Source organism: Emydura macquarii, unplaced genomic scaffold (genome assembly GCF_026122565.2).
Source record: "Emydura macquarii macquarii isolate MOO-44397 ecotype Brisbane River unplaced genomic scaffold, CSIRO-AGI_Emac_v2 contig_587, whole genome shotgun sequence".
In the NCBI taxonomy this organism is placed as follows: Eukaryota; Metazoa; Chordata; order Testudines; family Chelidae; genus Emydura; species Emydura macquarii.
Genome location: NW_027130724.1, coordinates 3,977,056 through 3,996,483, shown reverse-complemented (window position 1 = coordinate 3,996,483; position 19,428 = coordinate 3,977,056). Strand labels below are relative to the sequence as shown.

General features: G+C 40.2%; 1 protein-coding gene across 3 annotated transcripts in view; it reads right to left on the bottom strand.

Moving 5' to 3' along the window:
- TSPAN4 (tetraspanin 4) overlaps positions 1-19,428 on the bottom strand; it is a 573,087-nt gene that overhangs the window by 336,357 nt on the left and 217,302 nt on the right. For 2 of the 3 annotated variants that reach the window (XM_067540551.1, XM_067540550.1), the window contains exon 3: positions 4,411-4,459. The gene's annotated coding sequence lies outside the window, so the exon portion shown is untranslated. Of the gene's footprint in view, positions 1-4,410; positions 4,460-7,879; positions 7,898-19,428 lie in introns of those variants that run through there. The other variant, XM_067540552.1, reaches the window with a different exon arrangement.

Sequence of the window (19,428 nt, the reverse complement as noted above, 5' to 3'; positions counted from 1 at the left end):
TTGCTCCTTCCTGGTTCCTCCACCAGCACTATGTAGCCAGCCAGTGGCACTCAGCAGTATGTCATGCTGTCTGCTTCTTAATGACTGATTGTTCTTGTCTCAGGGTCCTCTGTAGGGCCTAAATCTCAAGGATCCTTCCTTCACCTTCTCATTGAGAATCCCCAAGTAAACGTTGGAGTACTTCATCCCAGACAGCACCATGGTTGCTAGTATGAAATGGAAATCCATATCCACCTTTATTCATGGGGTTAAAATGGCAGCAACCACCACCAAAAATATATGTATAAAGAAACCGGAGCTATTGAGAGAAATAAATCTCCTGTATCTCTATGTTAATGTAAAAATTCCCAGTCAGATCCCTTAATAGATAAACTAGTAGGAACAGGACTGGATACTACATCTACCAGACTGATGTAGATGTTCAGTGTTTTAGCTTTACTAAATGGAAGTGCAATGCACACAGCACCATTCAACAAGATAAATCACCCTTACTTCCCCAGCCTTTTTAATTACATTTTGAACAGTGTATAAAAGCAAAGCCACATGTTTTTTGTGAAAGAGCACTTACATGTCTGCCTTATTACAAGGTTTATTTTTAAGATCATTCCCCTGGATAACACAGTTTTCATCACATCCCCCTCCCCACAGTCCCTACAGAGAAGAGACAGAGAAATGGTTTTCTGTGTTTGAGAATCAGTCATCAGTTAGACATATACCAACAAAATATGGCACCTTATGGCTGATAGTTCTTCTTACATGTTTGTGTGTATTTTCCCACTTCCCACTCATCTGTCAAGCACTAGCTGTCTGCAACACAATGGATTTAGGAAGAAGGGGGTTCAAAAGCACATAAACAACTTAGGTATCTAAATCCTCCTGAACTTAGGTGCTTTTGAAAATCCCACTATGAATGGTTGGTGAAATAAATACCTACCTAGGCTGGATGCACTCTGATCTCCTTTGGAAGAGGCATTTATAGGGCTTCACTAAATGTGAGCTGTAATCTGCACAGAAGATCTAGGATTCAGAAAGGTGCTTAAGCATGTGCCTAACTTTAACCATGTGAGTAGGTCCACTTAAAGCACGTGCTTAGTACCTTGCTGAATAAGGCCAGCGATAGAAGCCTTTCTATTCATGTCTTACATAGCTAGTGAATGCTATTCTGCATTTCCCCCTCCCCAAATAGCACAAGGAGTACCCAAAGAGATGCAAGAAGATATTTCATGCTACCATGACTGACTGCTAATGGAGATACTTCTCTAGACCCAGTGGCAGAGCATCTCCACAGACAGTAGGAAGGAGTTAGACACAAGCAGTATCAGGGACTAGTTGGGGCCCTATATTTCTGGGTTAATGTGTACCCTCAGTGACTCACTAGCTGAGTTCTGTAGTCAGGTCACACAGATCATAAAGCCACACTGGTGTCAGTACAGCTCTTCGTCCAATGAGGAACAGCTTTTCCTCCCACTTTAATCAGCTCTGTAAATAGTCTCCTAGACCAGTAAGGGCAACGAGAATTTGCGGAACACATATCTGTCCTTCCAATTCTGAAGTATGTAAGGAACGGGTCAAAGTGTGGCAAGGAACTGACATCTCCTTAACAAAGTTTCTGCTAGTAAGCCAAAGCGCAAACTGTGATAATGACTGTGCTGTGGTAAACATATCTTCCAACTGTGTGTACCTTAAGTGAACAACCTTAGACATTTGCCATCCAGAATAAAAAGAGTGCTGTACATTTCCTCACGTGATATTCCTTTGTTGTTTTCACAAGGGTTGGTATATATTTCAAGAGCCCTTAGGTTGACTGAAATCTCTCAAAAAAGGACAGACTAGCATTTGGCCTTTCTTCATAGTTTGGGGTTAGCTCATGTGTGAATCATTCCTTGTAAATGCTGTATTTTTTTAATACCAATAATTTGCATGAATGCTACCATAAATTCAGAGAGCCAGATCCTCAGCAGATGTACATTAGCATGGCTCCATTCACATCAATAAAGTTACACCAATTTACACCTGCTGAGGAACTGGTTTATATATTTTTAAGGCCGAAGGGACCATTATGATCATCTAGTCTGACCTCTTATATAGTAATATCCAAAGAACCTCACCTTGTAATTCCCGCATGTGCATGGAATAAGTGAAAACTTTCTCCCTTATGTCTGTCATTTTTAAAGCCTCCCAGTCAAGGTTTTACATTAACCTTTTACAACACTCAGATCCCGTACATCACATAAACCCAATGCATTGGAAAATTGTAAAGTCACAATCATTCTGGTTAACATTATATACTTGACAGCTCCATTTTCATTACATTTTTGGCAACACAAAGCTTTTTATTCCTCATTTAGCAGCTATTTTTGCAGAGGCCACCATTACTATTAATATTATCGCATCAGTGGTTCTGGCTGCATTTTAATCAGAGCTGGTTTCTTGACACTCATCCAAAGAAGGAGAATCACCTATGCCACCAGTTCGTTAGCACACTTATTATTTATAGGAGGAATAAGGAGATTAAATAGGACAACCATACGCACCCATAAATGCAGCAGACTACCTACAGTTAAAATGACAAGGTAGGGTGTCTTTTATTGGAACAACTTCTGTAGGTGAGAGAGACATGCCTTTTGAGTTTATACAGAGCTCTTCTTCAGGTATGGGAAAGGTTCTCAGATTGTCACAGCTAAATACAAGATCAAACAGATAACTAATGAGACAAGGTGGGTGAGGTATGTGCTAATACCCTGGGACTGACACAGCTACAACACCACTGCATACTTCCTATGATTGTCATTTATTTCATAGCTTCCATCTCCAGAGAAGTGGGTATGACATTCCAGGGTACAATCCACACTAGTGAGCAGCTGTATCACCCCTGCCCTGAAAACTTGAGGGCCTCACAATGTTTGTTGCTGTAGCTCCCACCTGGCCACCCACAAACGGTCTAACAGCATGCAGGTCACACCCTGTGTGCCTATGTATAACTGTTGCCTGAAGCCAAATATCAGTCACACTCTGCTTCTACCAGCTTTGGGTACCATTTGGAGGTTGACACTAATATACTGCCAGATCCGGATTTTCCCTCAAAATGTGTGTTCTGCACTGTTGACCCCTGAACTGTCCAGATATATTAAGTCTATTGCCCTTCTAAGGGGATCAATATACAACAGTTTGCTACCCTAAATGGAGTCACCCACACAGTTCACAACACTGGATTAGTTTTGATTAAAGAAAAAAACAAGTTCATTTAAATACAAGGACATAGGTTTTAAGTAAGCACAAGTATAAGGCATTAAAGTCAGAAATGGTTGTAAAAGAAATAAAGATAAAATGCTTCCTAGTATTAAAACTTAACAAACTAGACTTGGTTTAAATGCATCTTCCTGAGGTAAAGTTCATTCCTGCTGTGAGGACAGAGACAAGGAGGCCAGTGGTGAAAGAGGTTCCATACTGTTTGCTAAGATGCAGATCTGCTTGCTCCTGCCCCCCATTCCTTGCCAAAGAATGGGTATTTGTTAGATGATTGCCCATCAGGTTTGATTACACTGGGTTACAGGCGTCAGCTTGCCCTTTGTCTTTCAGAAACTAGTTTACCCAGATTTGTCTGGTGAACATATTTCAGACCTAATTTCAGCTTACGTTTATAACTTTACATATAATGTTGCTACACACATTTCATCATGATATTATTGACCAGTGAGTTATTAGTTTTCAAATGATACCTTAGAAGGCATATTTTGTACAAAAATTATTACAATAGTGTGTAGGGTGTGAATACAGGGATGCATCAGTCACAGTGGTTAAAGAGGTGGAAAACATTTTTGTTTTAACTTGCCTCAATTTGTTCTGTAGAGTAGCTTAATAACACTACTGCTACTGCTTTAGTTCTATCAATAGTATTCTAGTACCTGCAATATTGTTAATCTTCAATGGTGTGTGTATTTGTTGGGGTTATTGATTTTCACAGGTCTCCCCCAAAATAATATTGCATCTGACAGTACAGTCTGTTTCTCTGTCATACATATCAGAAATGTGACAGCAAGGGCTATCCCACTGTGTTTCCATAACCAGAATAGCTCAATCACTGCATCATTTGCAGACAACTCTTCATTGGACAGCCATGCCTAGTGCACTGACTCCTTTTTAACTTCTTTTGATTAATTTAAACAAACTACTTATGCTCTGGTAAGGGACTAAATTCCATGGTACTTGCAGTTCCTAATATGTGGAATATGCATACTTTCAGTTGCCATGTTACCCCTTTAAACGCCTTACAAGGCAGCCGTTACATCCTATTGATCTATCATAATATACAGTGCATTATTTCAAACCAGTATTGATGAGAAAAACAATCCTAAAAACAAGACAGCAACTAGAGAGAATACACTACCAGTATAGAGAGAAAACACTTACTTTCACTTCTGTTGCTTGTTTAAGGTCTTGTAATGTTTCCCAGAAAAACCTGGAGGGGTGGGGAGGAAGAGAGAAAAAAACATTATCCAAAGTCTGAAGTTAAGAACCAGAAAGCTGTAAGAGAGCAGAAATAATACATATGCCAGGTAAGAAAAGCATGCCCAGGAAGTTACTGCAAACTCCACAGATGCAAAAGAAATACCACTTCAAGGTTATTTAGGACATATAGGCCAGATATTACAAATGGATACGTGTTTAACTTTATTTATGAGGTCAGTAGGACTTGAACACATTGTGACAGTTTGGGGGCTATATCTGAGTTTGTGAAAAGCGTTTTGTATTTCAGCCTCCATTTTGAGGGCAACCATGATTATGTCCTTCACTGATACTGTAACTGCCATGCTGAATTGCATCAGCCCTCTTGTGTTAGGAGGCATGGGAACTAGGTGTCTGATTTGGAACGAGAGAGCCATCAAAAGGCCATCAATCCACCGAAGAGCCTTCCCTCTTGGCACAACAGAGATTTGGCTACAGGTATATCCATTGATTTTCAATCATGCTTTGCCTACAATCCTTTTCTCATGCACTGGATCATGGAAAATCCCAGCACAAGAAGAGAAGCAAGAAATGGAATAACAGACTGCTTTTAAAAAGACACTCTCTCTGTAGCAAGGAAGACATCCCATTACCAACATAAACTTCCCTGGGAATTAGTGACTCTGAAAAAGAATTGGGGGCATGGTAGAGAAACAACTAAACATGAAGTCTTGGCTGTATAAACAGGGGAAGTCAAGTAGCAGTAAAGAATTTCTGCTACTGAAATAGTGTGTCCAGTTCTGGGGTTCACAACTCAAGAAGGATGTTGAAAAATTAGAAAGGGTTCAGGAAAAAGCCCAGAGAACAATTGAAGGACTGGAAAACATGCTTTATTGTGAAAGACTAAATGAGCTCAATCGATTTAGCTTAACAAAGAGCAGGTTAGGAGGTGATTTGATCACAGTTTATAAGTATCTGCAAGGCAAACAAATATTTGATGATGGGCTCTTCTAGCAGAAAAAATATAATAAGATCTAATGGCTGCAAGTTGAAGCTAGCCAAATTCAGACTGAAAATAAGAAACACAATTTTAATAGGGAGGGTAATAAACCAGTGGACTAACTTACCCAGGGCTGTGGTGGATTCCCTATCACTGGCAATTTTAAAATCAAGGATTGCATGTTTTTCTAAAACAGAAGCTCTACTTCAAACAGGAATTAATTCAGGGAAGTTCTATGGCCTATGATGTGCAGGAAGATGATGATAATGGTCCCTCCTGGCTTTATGATCTATGGATCCAGAAGACTGAGCAGGAGGGAGAGACCTGGACCCCCTAAAATATACTGACCAAACCCCAAAAGAATATCAGGGATGGTGTGGACTCTGGGTGAAGAAATTTCATTCAGATGTTTATTCCATGGTTTTTCCCATAGATCTGTAAATCTCTTTTGCTGTATATGAGTTAACTGTGTGTGATGTTTAAGGAGTACCAAGCAAAGCATGCATTCCTTGCATTACAACCATGTGTTGGTCCCTGAAGCGTGCAACTGGAGAAAATAAAAGCCCTGCAGCAGGTCACTTTCTCACTGTTAGAGAAAATGGTGTCACAGAGTCAGGATATTGTCTGGCATAATGTACTTATTTATAAAGATCTCCAAACTGCCTGGGGTATTCAGACACCCAATTCAGAGGATGCTGTTTTATTCTTAATTTCTTGACAACAACAGTGAATTTTAAAAACCACCAGCAATAAAAATACATTTAAAAATTGAAAATTTTCCCCATCAGATTCTACCCAGAGAGATTTTGGACTTGTGCTACTTGACAGACTTGACAGTGTCATTTTAAAGAACACTAAGAAGTGTAATTTGTGTGAGGAGTTGATGTACTGCCCTTTCATCACTAGCAGCCTGGATTCAAATTGCTGTCTTTTTTGGTCACATGGGGAAAATTAGCTTAGTGGACCCAGTAGATATTCCATATATCACCAAGTCATTCTACAGCTCAGTACAACGCCCAGCTTCTGCTTGGGACTGAAAGAACAGGGGATGTAGCATGCTGGCGCTGAGAATGGATTAACATTTGTTTAAGGAACTAAACTGGGACTTCGGAGATCTGGGTTCAATTCCTTGGCCTGTCACATACTTCCTGACTGATCTTGGACAAGTCACTTGGATTCTCTGTCCTTGTCTAGGACTTGGAAGATGTTAGCTAATACGTGTTGTATTAACATCCCAGTGTAGACAAGGCAGTGTGCCTTTAATATGGGCATGTCTACACTAAAAACTGAAATCGACTTATGTTAGGTTGACTTACAGCCACGCTACCCTCATGTACACACTATATGTCGGTGATGCGTGTCCTCACCAGGAGCTCTTCTACCGACTTAAGAGGGGCAGCATAGGGGGCTGACAGCCTGGGCTCTCTGCACCGCATGCAGCTTCTACTGGAAGCTGGGCTGCCCCCAAGCTCTCAGCTCCCTCTCCCCCACCAGGAGCACAGCTGCCTCTCCCCCCCCCCAAGCTCTTGGCTCCCCGCCCCCCCAGCAGGAGCATGGCCGCTGACAGGGCTCTCAGCTCCCCACTGGAATCACGGCTGCCCCCTCCCAGGCTCTCAGCTCTCCACTTCCCACGGCTAGCACAGCAGCCACCGAGTGGGAAGCGGGGAGCCAAGGAAGCCAGGAGCCTTGGAGAAGCCCCCGAGCTCCTGGTGAGGAGTTGGGAACCTGGGTGGCAGCCCAGTTGGGAGAGGGGAGCCAGGACCCCGAGGGACAGCCTGGCTCCGAGCACGGATAGCCAGGCGAGCGCAGCCCAACTCTGAACAGGGAGGTCTGGGCTCAGCCGGGCTTTAACTAAAACCCCTGCCACCCACCCAGTTTTCTTGTCAACTTCACCAGCTCTAGCATAATTGGGGCCTCTAGAAGCAACTGCAATGCAAATAATGAAATAATAAACACCCAGAATCTCCTTCCTGTGCATCCTTCAGTAAGACTCACAGAATTGCATCTGTGATAGCATGGAGCTATCAGTATCGTAATTCACCATTTCAACCTAATTGCAAAGTCAACATTAGACCCCCATTAAATAATCAAGTAGGAGAAGGTGGATGAGGAAAGGGCAGGTCCTTGTTTAAAACCTGCCTGAATAAATTACATTTCCACTTAAATGTTCTTCCCACTGTTGCAACAATTTTGACTTACTAAGATTGCGAATGGCCTTTAGAGGTGCAATAAGATCTCATCTTCGAATTTAGAATTCAAAGCCCAATATACCCTAAAACATTTGCAAACAATCCTGAGTAAGGACAATGTTAGGTACTATAATTCTGATGCCAATCATCTATGAGTTCTTTACAGGTTAGTGACAGAGGATAGAGAAGAAAATGTGGGAGTAGGAAGGAAGGACTCTATCTCTGATGACACAATTCCACCTACCCATGAATTTGTAAAGGATGGACTCGTTCTTCAGTCAGTACAAATATAGCAATAATATCCTGAAGACAAAGTGAAAGGTAAATGGATTTATGTTTTAAGTCTGATACTTCTGAAAAATTCCCCTAGTTTTACAGCTCTTTGTGAAGAAAGCTCCTTCCCAAAATATGCAAGGTGCAGTGACATTGATGTGCCCAAAAATACTGTTACAGGCTACTTTACATTACAAGTGTGCATTTTAAAAGTACCTGCATATTATTTATTAAATACTGCTATTTATTCTATGCATTGTGATGGTGTCTAGAGGCCCCAGTCAGGGCCCCACTCTTGCTAAGTGCTGTATATACCTGTAATAAAAAAGAGTGGATGGGATTATTATAACCACTTATTTATACTGTGTATCACCTACATTTTCGTCATGGATTGGGACCATATTGTGCTAGGTGGTGTAGACACAAACCAGTCTAATGAACAGACATTTCCTGCCCCACGGAGTTTACGGTCAATGGGTGGATACAACATTTTTACTTACTAAACAGTTGATCATAAACAGTTTTGCCAACCCAAAACATTAGAAGCAATACATCAGGTCCCTCAAAATCATGAGACTGGCTTAAAAATCATGAGTTTTTAAAAAAAAAAATTAGTTGGGGTTATTTTTATTTGCCTTCTGGGTTTCTGAGCCTTTTGGGTCACTTGGATCACCTTTTCAAGCTTTTCTCTGCAGCCATAAGGGTCAGAGATTTCTATTTTAATAAAAGCTGAGATTCTCACGTCATCATTTATCTTCATGAGCTAGGCCTTTAAGTGATGTACCCAATATCACAAGACTTTCAATGAAATCATGAAAGCTGGCAACAGTACATAATGGATCCATGAAGGACAACTGACGTGCATTTTACAAACAGTCTGCACTCTCGTGGAGTTTGACTAGAGAGGAGTAATTCTCTTTACATGTTAGGGTAACTATCCCACATGGATACACCTATATACATATATATATATATGTTATCATTGTCAGCATGTTCAGAATCTCATTAAATCTGCTATGAGGCCACTGTAGGGAGAAACTGTAGGCTTTTTCTCCAAGGATATAGGAGGAACAAGTTCAGACGTGCTTCCATAACATGGATTGGAGACAATACTCTGTCAGACCAATACTAGAAGGAGCTGGGGGAAAAGAACAAGACAATTGACCTCTATATTAGGGGCAGCCCCTGATGAGAGAAGTGACCCAAATGTTTTGGGAGACCAGAGGACACTGCTCTTCCTAGGACAGACTGCTATGAACTGGAATGTAGAGAAAGGACCAAGAAAAAGGCAGAAGTGGATTTGCATGTGAAATTACAGCTGTCACCATTTAATCTTTGTAATTAATGTTTCTTGACCCACAGTAGTACTATTACCCACAGAGGCACCCACAAGAGCAGAGAGTAAATAATTTTCTTTGTTTCTTTCTTCTCTTTCTTAAATAAACAGCACATTGTGAAACCTGTAACTGTCATTTGGATTTGTGCCTTAATATTAGGAGAAGAAACAGGTGCTGCCTGTGAGTCCCAGATGATTATAAAGGGTCTGCCTTCTGGAGAGGAGGAATCCACCAATCTAGCCAAGCCAAGGTCACAGAAAGAGGGCATGGGAGAAACTGTGGTCCTAAGACATACCACAAATGACTGTAAGGGACACGTGCAGGCATAGAGGGACCCTCTAACCTCAGCCACTGGGGATACAGAGACCAGCTGTTACAGTAACATAAAAAAATAGTGGCATTCACACAGGGAAAGTCATGTTGTTACAACAGAAGAGTTTGGGCTTCAATCCACAACCAAAAGGAAATCCAGGGTTTTAAATCTGTGCCTAGGCACAATCAATGCTATGGTCCCTAAAACAGGAGGTTCTCATGGTCTAGGGTGTCATTAGCATCCCTCCATGGGATTATGTACAATTAAGTGATATAGGGTTTTTTTTGTTCTTATGTTTGTGTAACTTATGGAAAATTTTGCTAAATACAGAGTGCTCTGAAATATCCTTCATCCTGCATGTTTTTGTAAATTAAGGACCAAGGATCGAATCCTGGCTGACGGTTTTATTACACAGAGACCATATGGAATTATCAGGATAGTTTATTTTTACCCTGCAGACAGGGTAAGGGCAGGGTGGTGGCATGGGGAATGAGATGTCTATTCCTCCCTCTCAGTGAGCAGAAATTCCCAAAGCATATCCTTTGTTAGTTCAGGGTTGTCTCATTGTAAATCAGTTTTCATCCAGACGGAAGCGAGAGAAAGAAAACACCCATGAGAGGAGGAGTGGATTTGCTTCTAAAATGGCTTTTCACTCGACACCAGCAATATGGAAATGAAAGATAAGGACTTCTAACATGCAGGGACTATGGGTACATTGTACGCTGAACACGTGCCCATGCAAGCATAGGCAGTGCCTAACTCTTATTAATGCTAATAGGAGTTGAGCATGCACAAAAAGGAGGACAACAGAATCACTGTTTTCATACTAGACTGTAGGGGAGGGAAGTACTTGCTGTTTAATTTTCCACCAACACCTTCAGGGAGAGTCCATTACTGTGTTCACTTGGAGAAAATGAAATGGAACGGAAACAGGTGCCAATTAGCTGAAACCATTCACATTACAATATCACTCAACAAGTCCCTATCTCTATCTGTATTAATTCATGCCTCAGCTGGCCCATATGAATAAGGCAAGCTGAATACATTAGTAGGCAGAAAGATCTATGGCTAAACAACTGTAAAATCATAAACAAAATGACAAATGAAAAACAAGTAATAAAACTTGCAACAAAGACACAGGGCAAGGAGGCTCTGTGAAACTGACTGCGAAGGATCAAGAGCATATGTCCTGTGAGATGCAGAGAAAGCGTTCTCTCCTAAGACAGGAATGCATGCCTCAGCTACCAGAAAGGGATGGAATAGCTAGCTCCCAGCTGGGTTAGCTCCATGCAGCATTCACAGCAGCTCAGAAATGCCATATGATGTTTGACATCAGCAGTACACTTCCCTATCTCCTCTTCTACCCCAAGGTTCATGCGCACACTTCCACTCTTCATTCCTTCTACCATAATAAGTGCCTTCAAAATAGACCAACCACAAGATAATCGCAAAGCCAAATCCTCAGTTGGTATACAGTAGTGCAGCTCCACTTAAATCAACACACCTAGACTGATTCACATGAGTTTAGAATCTGGCTCCTGGCACTGGCCAAATCACTTAAACTGTCTGCCTCAGCAGGCTTATCTGTAAAACAAGGGGGGTATTCGTTACTTATCTGTCAGAGGTATATGGGGGGCTCATTAGTTAATGACTGCATTATAACACTTTGAAAATAGTAAAAGTGCTATCTACTGTAAGACTATAACTTTGATTATTATTACTATTGCATTTAGCCACTTCAAATTATTTTTTTAATATTGCAGCTTTTTACTGAAGTCATATCCATACATCTTATGCAAATCAGCCCAATAACGCACATTTCTAAGATTCATTCACATATACTCTGTTTGTGCATTAATCTTAGACTTAGTTTTTCTTTTGCATTAATCTCCAGCTATGTTATTTGTATAACACAATTTAAAACTCAGAATATCAGGAAACAAAGCACAGGCTCTAAGAAATTAAATGGCATTCATTTTAAATGGCTACCAGTTAGCCACTGACTCAGTGTGCTGGGGAGCTATAGTAGACAAGTGTGGACACAGGCTTTGCCCCCAAGGACTTTACACTCTAAAAGCCAGATGGAGATCACACTAGAGCACAGTAGGAGCGACACAGAATGGTATTAAACTCAGAACTTCTGAGTTTGATTTAAAAAGGAATGGTGACGGTGTTAAATTAGCAGGGATTAGCATATATAGGCTTCTCAGTTTACATGGGTTTTCAGAAAGGCTTTGAGTTTAAGAGGGTCCTGCTTTTCACCCTGGAATAGGGAAGCTGTTTTATGAATAGAAGTAAAGCAGAGATGCAGGTTATATAAACATTTTCTATAGATGTTTTTATTTTATTTGCAAATTAGTAATAATTATTTTGTACAGAAGCCAGAGGAAACATGTTGCTTGCTCCAAAGAATTTATAAGCCATTGCCCTGAATCTGCAAATGCTTAACATTATGCACTGTGGGTGAAATCCTGACCCCGTTGACGGGATTTTTGTCATTGACGTCTATGGAGCCAGGATTTCATCCTGTGAGAAGTTCCGAAAGTCAGTGGAACTATTTTGCAGTGTGTAAAGTTAAGCACACACCTAAGGCCAAGTCTACATCAGAAAATATTTTCTGAAAAAATATAAGAGGTTGTTATTATGGAAAAATTAATGCACCGATTATGCACCCAGCAAAACAGACAGAGGGCAAATTGATACTCAGATATTTGGTTACTATTTATTCAATATTCAGGCAAAGTACATTCCCCTTCAAAAACCACAGCACATCCATCCAATTATTTTTTGAATATAAACATAACTGGTCTGCTAAATATGTATAATCAGAGTTTCCACTCAATTCAATAAAATCACTAGAAATGACATGTCATGGGTAATGTAAAGATGCTCATTCTGTAATATGGAACACCTTGTTAAATGGAGAGATCTGATGACTATATTACTGTATAATGTTTCTCTACACAAAAGCTCACAGTTGTAATGATTATTGTTTTATCTATGACGTTTACATGTCAAGGATTTGTAAATCTGTTAAAAACTTTCCATATAAATAGTTTAAAAGAAGAAATTTTTTTCTAGTATAGCAATTCAGGTAAATTCTCCTAGTATGGACGCAGCTAATACTGGCAAAAATGTGTTTTTGAGAGTACAGCTTGTACTGATTCAGTGAGGAAAATATGCTATATGGGCAAAAGCACTTTTATGCTTGTATAACTGTGTCTATACTAGGACTATTGATAACATAAAAATTTCATTAAATTTACTATACTGGCAAATGTTTCTCATGTAGATTTGGTCTTTGTAGGATCAGGGCCTTTAATAGACACAATACAAATCAAGGCCCAAAGCACTACATGACCAGAGAATGGACTTAGCAGACAGCAGGGTGTTGGTTTTTTCCCCTTTTAAAAAAAATATTTTTAAACAAATCTTTATGCAGCAGATTAAACACATATCAACATACGAATGCAAGGGGACTTTAACATTCTTACAATTCTATTGGACAAATATGAAACATTGCACATAACCCACAAAAATCTCAATGTACACAACACAGGCAAGTAAAGTCCACCAACTGATACTAGTTAAGTTACATTTGTGTGTTCTAGAGATTCATTAAATGAATGCACTGCTCATACAAGGTAATTTGCTGCAATTGAAAGCGCAAAGTTGACCGCCCAGGAGAAAAAAGACCTATTTATCCACAAATGCCATAGATTCAGCAAGGTGGAGGAATCTAAATTTCTCCACACTGCCTCACAAACATGCCTCAACCAGGACCTGAAAGGATACCTCAAAGGGTTAGAGCAGTTGTTTGCAACTAGGGGTTCGCATGCCTTTGGAGGTACGCAGAGGTCTTCCAGGGAGTACATCAACTCATCTAGATATTAGCTTAGTTTTATAACAGGCTACATAAAAAGCACTAACAAACAGACAATGACTTATATATACTGCTGCATATACTATACGCTAAAATGTAAGTACAATATTTATATTCCAATTGATTTATTTTATAATTGTATGATAAAAATTAGAAAGTAAGCAATTTTTCTGTAATAGTGTGCTGTGGCACTATTGTATTTTATGTCTGATTTCATAAGCAAGTAGTTTTTAAGTGAGGTGAAACTTGGGGGTACGCAAGACAAATCAGACTCCTGAAAGGGGTACAATCTGTAAACTAAAGATTGAGAGCCACTTGGTTAGAGGATTGTTTCAGCCTCTGACTTCATTTCTTGGTCTCTCCTGAGATTGCTGTTTTATCAATTATTGTCATTTATCATAGTGATTTTTTTTTTTTTTTTAACACAATCATCCTCTGTGATGGCACATTCCATAGTAGTTTTGTGATGTGAACCTAGGGGTTCTACTTCTCCAATCCATTAACACCGATGTTAGACCTGTGCAACTCCAATGAAGGCAATGGAATTACATTGGTTTTACATTAGTCTAGAACTAGTGTAACATCATTGAGAATCAGGTTCAGGGGACTGAACAGAAACCACCAAGAACTGTCATTTGTTATCTAAATCAGGATTAAGACTAACCCAAAACTTAAAGGGTGAAATCTTAAACATGTTGAAGTCTGTGGGAGTTTTGCCATTGACTTCAACAGGGCCAGGATTTCAAACAAAATATTCAAAATGTGAGCATGTTTTCATATTGTTGGAAATTCAAAATTGGTCCAGTTTTCACAAAATATTCATGTAAAATAGAATCACTTCTGAGCAAAATTGTTTTTGCTCAAAAACCATAAAAAATATCTTTGTAGGTTCTTCTCTCAGTCAAATAGCCATTCATTTGAAATTTCAGTGATGCTGAAATTGGCAAAATGAAGTCTCTCTAAAGATTTCTGAATGTTTTCTACAATTTTGCATGGCCTTATTTTAAAAAACCCATGTTTTCAGAGGTGAAAAGTTAGTGTATTAGTCTACTGTACCTGACAGCCTCCAGAGTTGGATTCCAGTTGGAAATCAATGGTGTATTCTATAAAACATTAAAGTTTGTTTCTACTTTGAAAGTTGCTATCCAAAAATGCTACCAACTTACTGAAAAGATCATTTCTTTGTATGAATTCATGGTCATATCTGCTGACTTTATCTACTTAAAATAAGTTTTTACTGTTTCTTATTCCTAGTAACCTTATTAGCATCAGCACAGCTATGGGAGAGTAACTTGGATTCTATTCCATCTTGCATGTAATAAACAGAACCATTAAGTTAGTTCTAATTACAGAATCTTTATTGTTGCTTAAGACAGAAAGAGCCCAATGTGATACTCAGATTGCAGGTTCAATTTGCCAGGTAACATAGAAATAATAGGCCTCATTCTGCACTACATTACACTTCTTTTACATCAACATAACACAATTGACTTCAATGGAGTTACACTGACATAAAACTGGTATAATATGGTATCAGGCCTAATATCTTTTTTCACTGGGAAAAACCAAGCAGTCACTGAAAGAATAAATATGGAATACCATGATGTTATTTTTATAGAGTCAGTCTGCAAATTAGAGACCCATTATTTTAAGCATTCCCTCTATCTAAACTCATCTCCATAATGCTACTCCTTGTTGAAGTATGTAAACCAAGCATAGCTGTCGAACTTGAAGAAACATTTTCAAGCATGTGTATGGGAGTGGGAGGGGACTACTGTGTACAATTGCAAAGCACAGTGCTGAAATAAAAAACTTTGCTGGTACATTCTTCAAGGGAGTAGAAATCTAAGATTTCTGGAAGTGAGACACATAATGTAACTAAATGCAGATCAGCTTCTACTAATAAGATCTCAGGAAACCGACAATGATGATAGTGCACCAGCAGCATCTGATGATTTTAGGAATGCAGAGCATGAGCAGCAAAGTATGTATGTATTTTTGTAGCATTACTTTCTAGGGTATCATTACAGTCTTTATTTTCAGATATAGATATTATTCACACAGGAAAACTTCGTTTAATGTTCATTAAGTTTGCTTTGTTCTACTTAAATAACATTTTCCTTAGACGTTTAAAAGCTAGCAAATACCCAGTTAAGGTGAACAAACACCCTTCTGTTTCTCTACCAACACAGCAATATAAAACGTATCAATTCTTGCCTATTACCAGCCTTCTTCCACAACTCATTGTTAATACCCAAAGCCCAGTAAACTACTGTGCAGCCTAAACTATGACATATGTATAAGGGACATATCATCATACAAAAAGCAGGAAATAACTGAACAATAGTGCTTTGCATTTATACTGTACCGTTTTCATCCTTGCAACTCACAGACATTATGCTCCACAAAACCCTGTGTCCATTTTAGATGGGGAAGCTGAGGCACAAAGGGATTGTTATTTGCCCAAGGCAAAGAATTCTAGTTTCTGTTCTAACCACTAAATTATACAAACTCTGAAATAATTAACCCAAGCTCTTCCATAAAGGATTTTGATGGAACAATTGAGTCAGATGGTGTTGAAAGTAACAATATCTAGCAGGGATCTCTGTCCCTTTGGGAATGTGCATCTCTAGGTCTGTGCAACCAAAGAAATCCCTCTTTATCTGTTTCAAGTTTGCAGCAAAGCATCAACACTGAATTTATGTTTCTATCATAGGCCTTGAACCCCTAGCAGCTGTGGACTGGAATCCTCTCCTCCTAGAAAGCATGCCAGGGACAGAGTCTCTGACTATTCAGAGACCAGCAACTCAAATCAATGCTAATTTGCGTGTGTAAATATGTATATTAGAACACAATATTATCTCTCTTACAAACACACACATTAATCCTCCCTCCCTTTCTCTGTCTAGTGATTGTGACCACAGGGAAGTTATATACCACAACTTTCTCAGTTCCCACAGACAGCGATGAAAAGAACAGAGTTAATTTTCCCCATTCCCTGAAACTAGGATCCCATCAATGCATTTAATAGGGCTCAACATTTGAAATGGCACAGGGAACCTTGCCAGCCATTGTGGCATGCAATTTTTTGTTTAAAGTCTTGCCTTTTTAACCTGATTACATGGCCAGAGTAACAAAGGCAATTAGGTTAAAGTGAGAAGATTATCAGATTGAAACAACAGGACATCTGACACTCCTTATCCAGTGAAGGGCTCATTCCCCACAAACAGTGCTGCCGCCGCTGGCTGAATCCCATGCTCTTGCAAACACGATCTACCAAGCTCATTAGCGCTGTTGCCCTGGTACAGCCAACCTCTGCTTGGGAATGTTACAGCTGCTTTTTCCTGGGGGCTGTGGAAAATAGCACCCCAGAACAGCGCCCTCTGCTGGGCTGATCAGTGTGGGGAGCTGCTGAGTAGAGAATCAGACCCCTATGTCTCCTGCTTTAAGGCTCCAAAATTTCCCAGTCAAGGAACTGGGAAATGAGACTGCCCAGAACGCAAAAACAAAAACAGGCCCGTCAATTAGGCTGAAGTCTCCTCAGCCATAAAGGTGCTGAAGAACCATCATTTCCCCTCAAGCCACATTGGCAGTGCGGTGTGGAGCTCCCCAAGGAGATACAGCACAGTGTATCCTGAGATAAATAAAGCACATTCCCTTCCCCCAGTGACACACACCTCTCCTTCCCCCCCCCCCCAAGGCTTTCCTTTACCTTCTTTGTTTCCTCCTCCCATTCCATTGCCCCTGCTTCTCTTTTTGTCTGTTCTGGGCCCCTCCCCCACCCAAGTCCTCTCAAATTCTCTTGCTGAGTTCCCCCTTGCCCGGTTTGAAAGACGAGCAGCTTCCCTCCTGAGGGGAGGCCTCCTCCCCTCGCCATTGGCGATCTCTCTGCTACTTTGCTTTCCCCCTCATCCTTTTGGGTCTCAGTGGCTTCTCCCTCTCTTCCATTCCGTCATTTCCCTCGTTGCTCCCCATCACACCACTGAGGCATTTGCCCTCTTACCCTCCTATCTGCTGTTTTGTTTTTTCCCTCACTCTCCAGTTCCCTCCATAGGACCAGAAAGGTGTTACTCCAGGGGACACCGCAGTCCTGCCCTCTCACGAGCACAAGGACGGTTCTCTGCTCATGCCTGCTGGCACTCAAAAGGAGCAGGGAGCGATGGGGACACAGCCCCCATTCGCCACACAGTTGCCAGCTTCAAAATGTCCAAGCGTGCAGTGGAGCTATAAGAGGCACAGGGCCTGAGAGGCACAATTCAGACTTTTGGTGGCCTCTTTTCTTACTCCAGTTTTTTCCTTCATGCTCCTTCCTCCCTCCCTCTTCTGCTTCAGAATTCTCTCTCCTTGTTTATCCCTCTTCCTGACAGAATGACTCAGCCATGGCGCCCCACCGGTCAGGTATTTGCTCAAACACAGACAGACATGAGACTTGCTCAAGAAGTACCCACCCGAGAGCAAAACTAGTTATGAGGAATTTCAACCTCTGACCTCAGTTCATTGCTGCAATGACAGCATCTATCCTCATCCTTGCTGTTCCCCTAAACCTAACCACAACACCTAGTGCAACAGAGGAGTTTCACTGCCTTATTTTGTATGCTCCCTTTTAGCAGTCTCATGCCTTACATACATATACTATTTCCTTTTTTCCAACCCCAAGAGAAAGAGGCATGAGGAAATTATACAGTTCCCAAGGGACCCTCCCTTTGTTTATTACCTCCCTCTTTAAATGACTTTGTTAGAGGTTCAGAATTAATAGTTGCAGTCCCATGAAATAGGAGAAAGTTTTAATTTTGCACATAATATTGGATTATGCGACGTTAACTTTACTGTACAATCTAGTGAGTGGAGGTACCCAAGGGACTTAGAAGCAATTAATATAGTTAATTAGTTTATTTACCTACCTCTGACACATAGAGGGCATTCAAAGGCAATTAGAATGGTGTTTACCTACACAGAACTACAGGGCTTCTCCAGTATTGCCAATAAATATGCTGTCCAAGGTTCACCGTGCTACTTAACTGTTTCAGGCAATGGAAAATGGGAAAACAGAAACTGAAATATTGACTTTAGAAACCACAAATCTTCCCCACTAAAACTGCATGCACGAATAAGATATTAATGATACAAAGACAATTCTTAGCTCTCATAGGCTCCGTATTTTTCAATGCTGTGAGAGATAGTCAATACAAGCTAACACCACTCCTTGTTTATTACAGACTTTTATCATATTCCAATACAAGAATCTTACTGAAAATACTGTTAATGGTGAAAGCAGACATCATTTCAAGTAGAACAACTTTATTAGAACAGTGTAATTATAGAAAAAAATCAAACATTTAAAAACCAAGTTAAGGTTAAAGTTAAAGAACAGGAGTATTGAAAAAAATTCACAAAATTCATAGTTTAGTTCCACAAACAATCTTAACTCTGAATATTTGTCAATGTCTATTCTCTACCTGTCCATCAACCCTCACCTTACATCCAGCCACCACACTGCCTCACTCACATTTCCTATGTGGACCAAAACCCACAACTACCACACTGTAAAAACTGTTATGATACAAAGAACCACACCCTATGTTTTCAAAAGAGACTAGTGATTTTGGCTGATCAATTGGAGATACCTTAAAAGGTAGCCAGTTTTTCAGAAAGTTATTGCATACTCGCCTTGTGAAAGTCAGAACCCTTTAACGTGTCTCAAGTTGGGTATCCAAAAATGAAGGCATCAAAGATCACTAGTCACTTTTGTACATTTATAATGATGATTTAGTTGGGGTTGGGTCTAGTTTAGTTGGGGTTGGTCCTGCTTTGAGCAGGGGGTTGGACTAGATGACCTCCTGAGGTCCCCTCCAACCCTAATCTTTTATGATTCAGGCCCAGAGTAATACATATTTCTGAGCAGGCTGAAAAAGATTCATGTGAAAATTCAAAAGAGTAATCAAGCCTACAGTTTAAAAATCAAAAGTTACAGTTGGGGGAGAGATTAA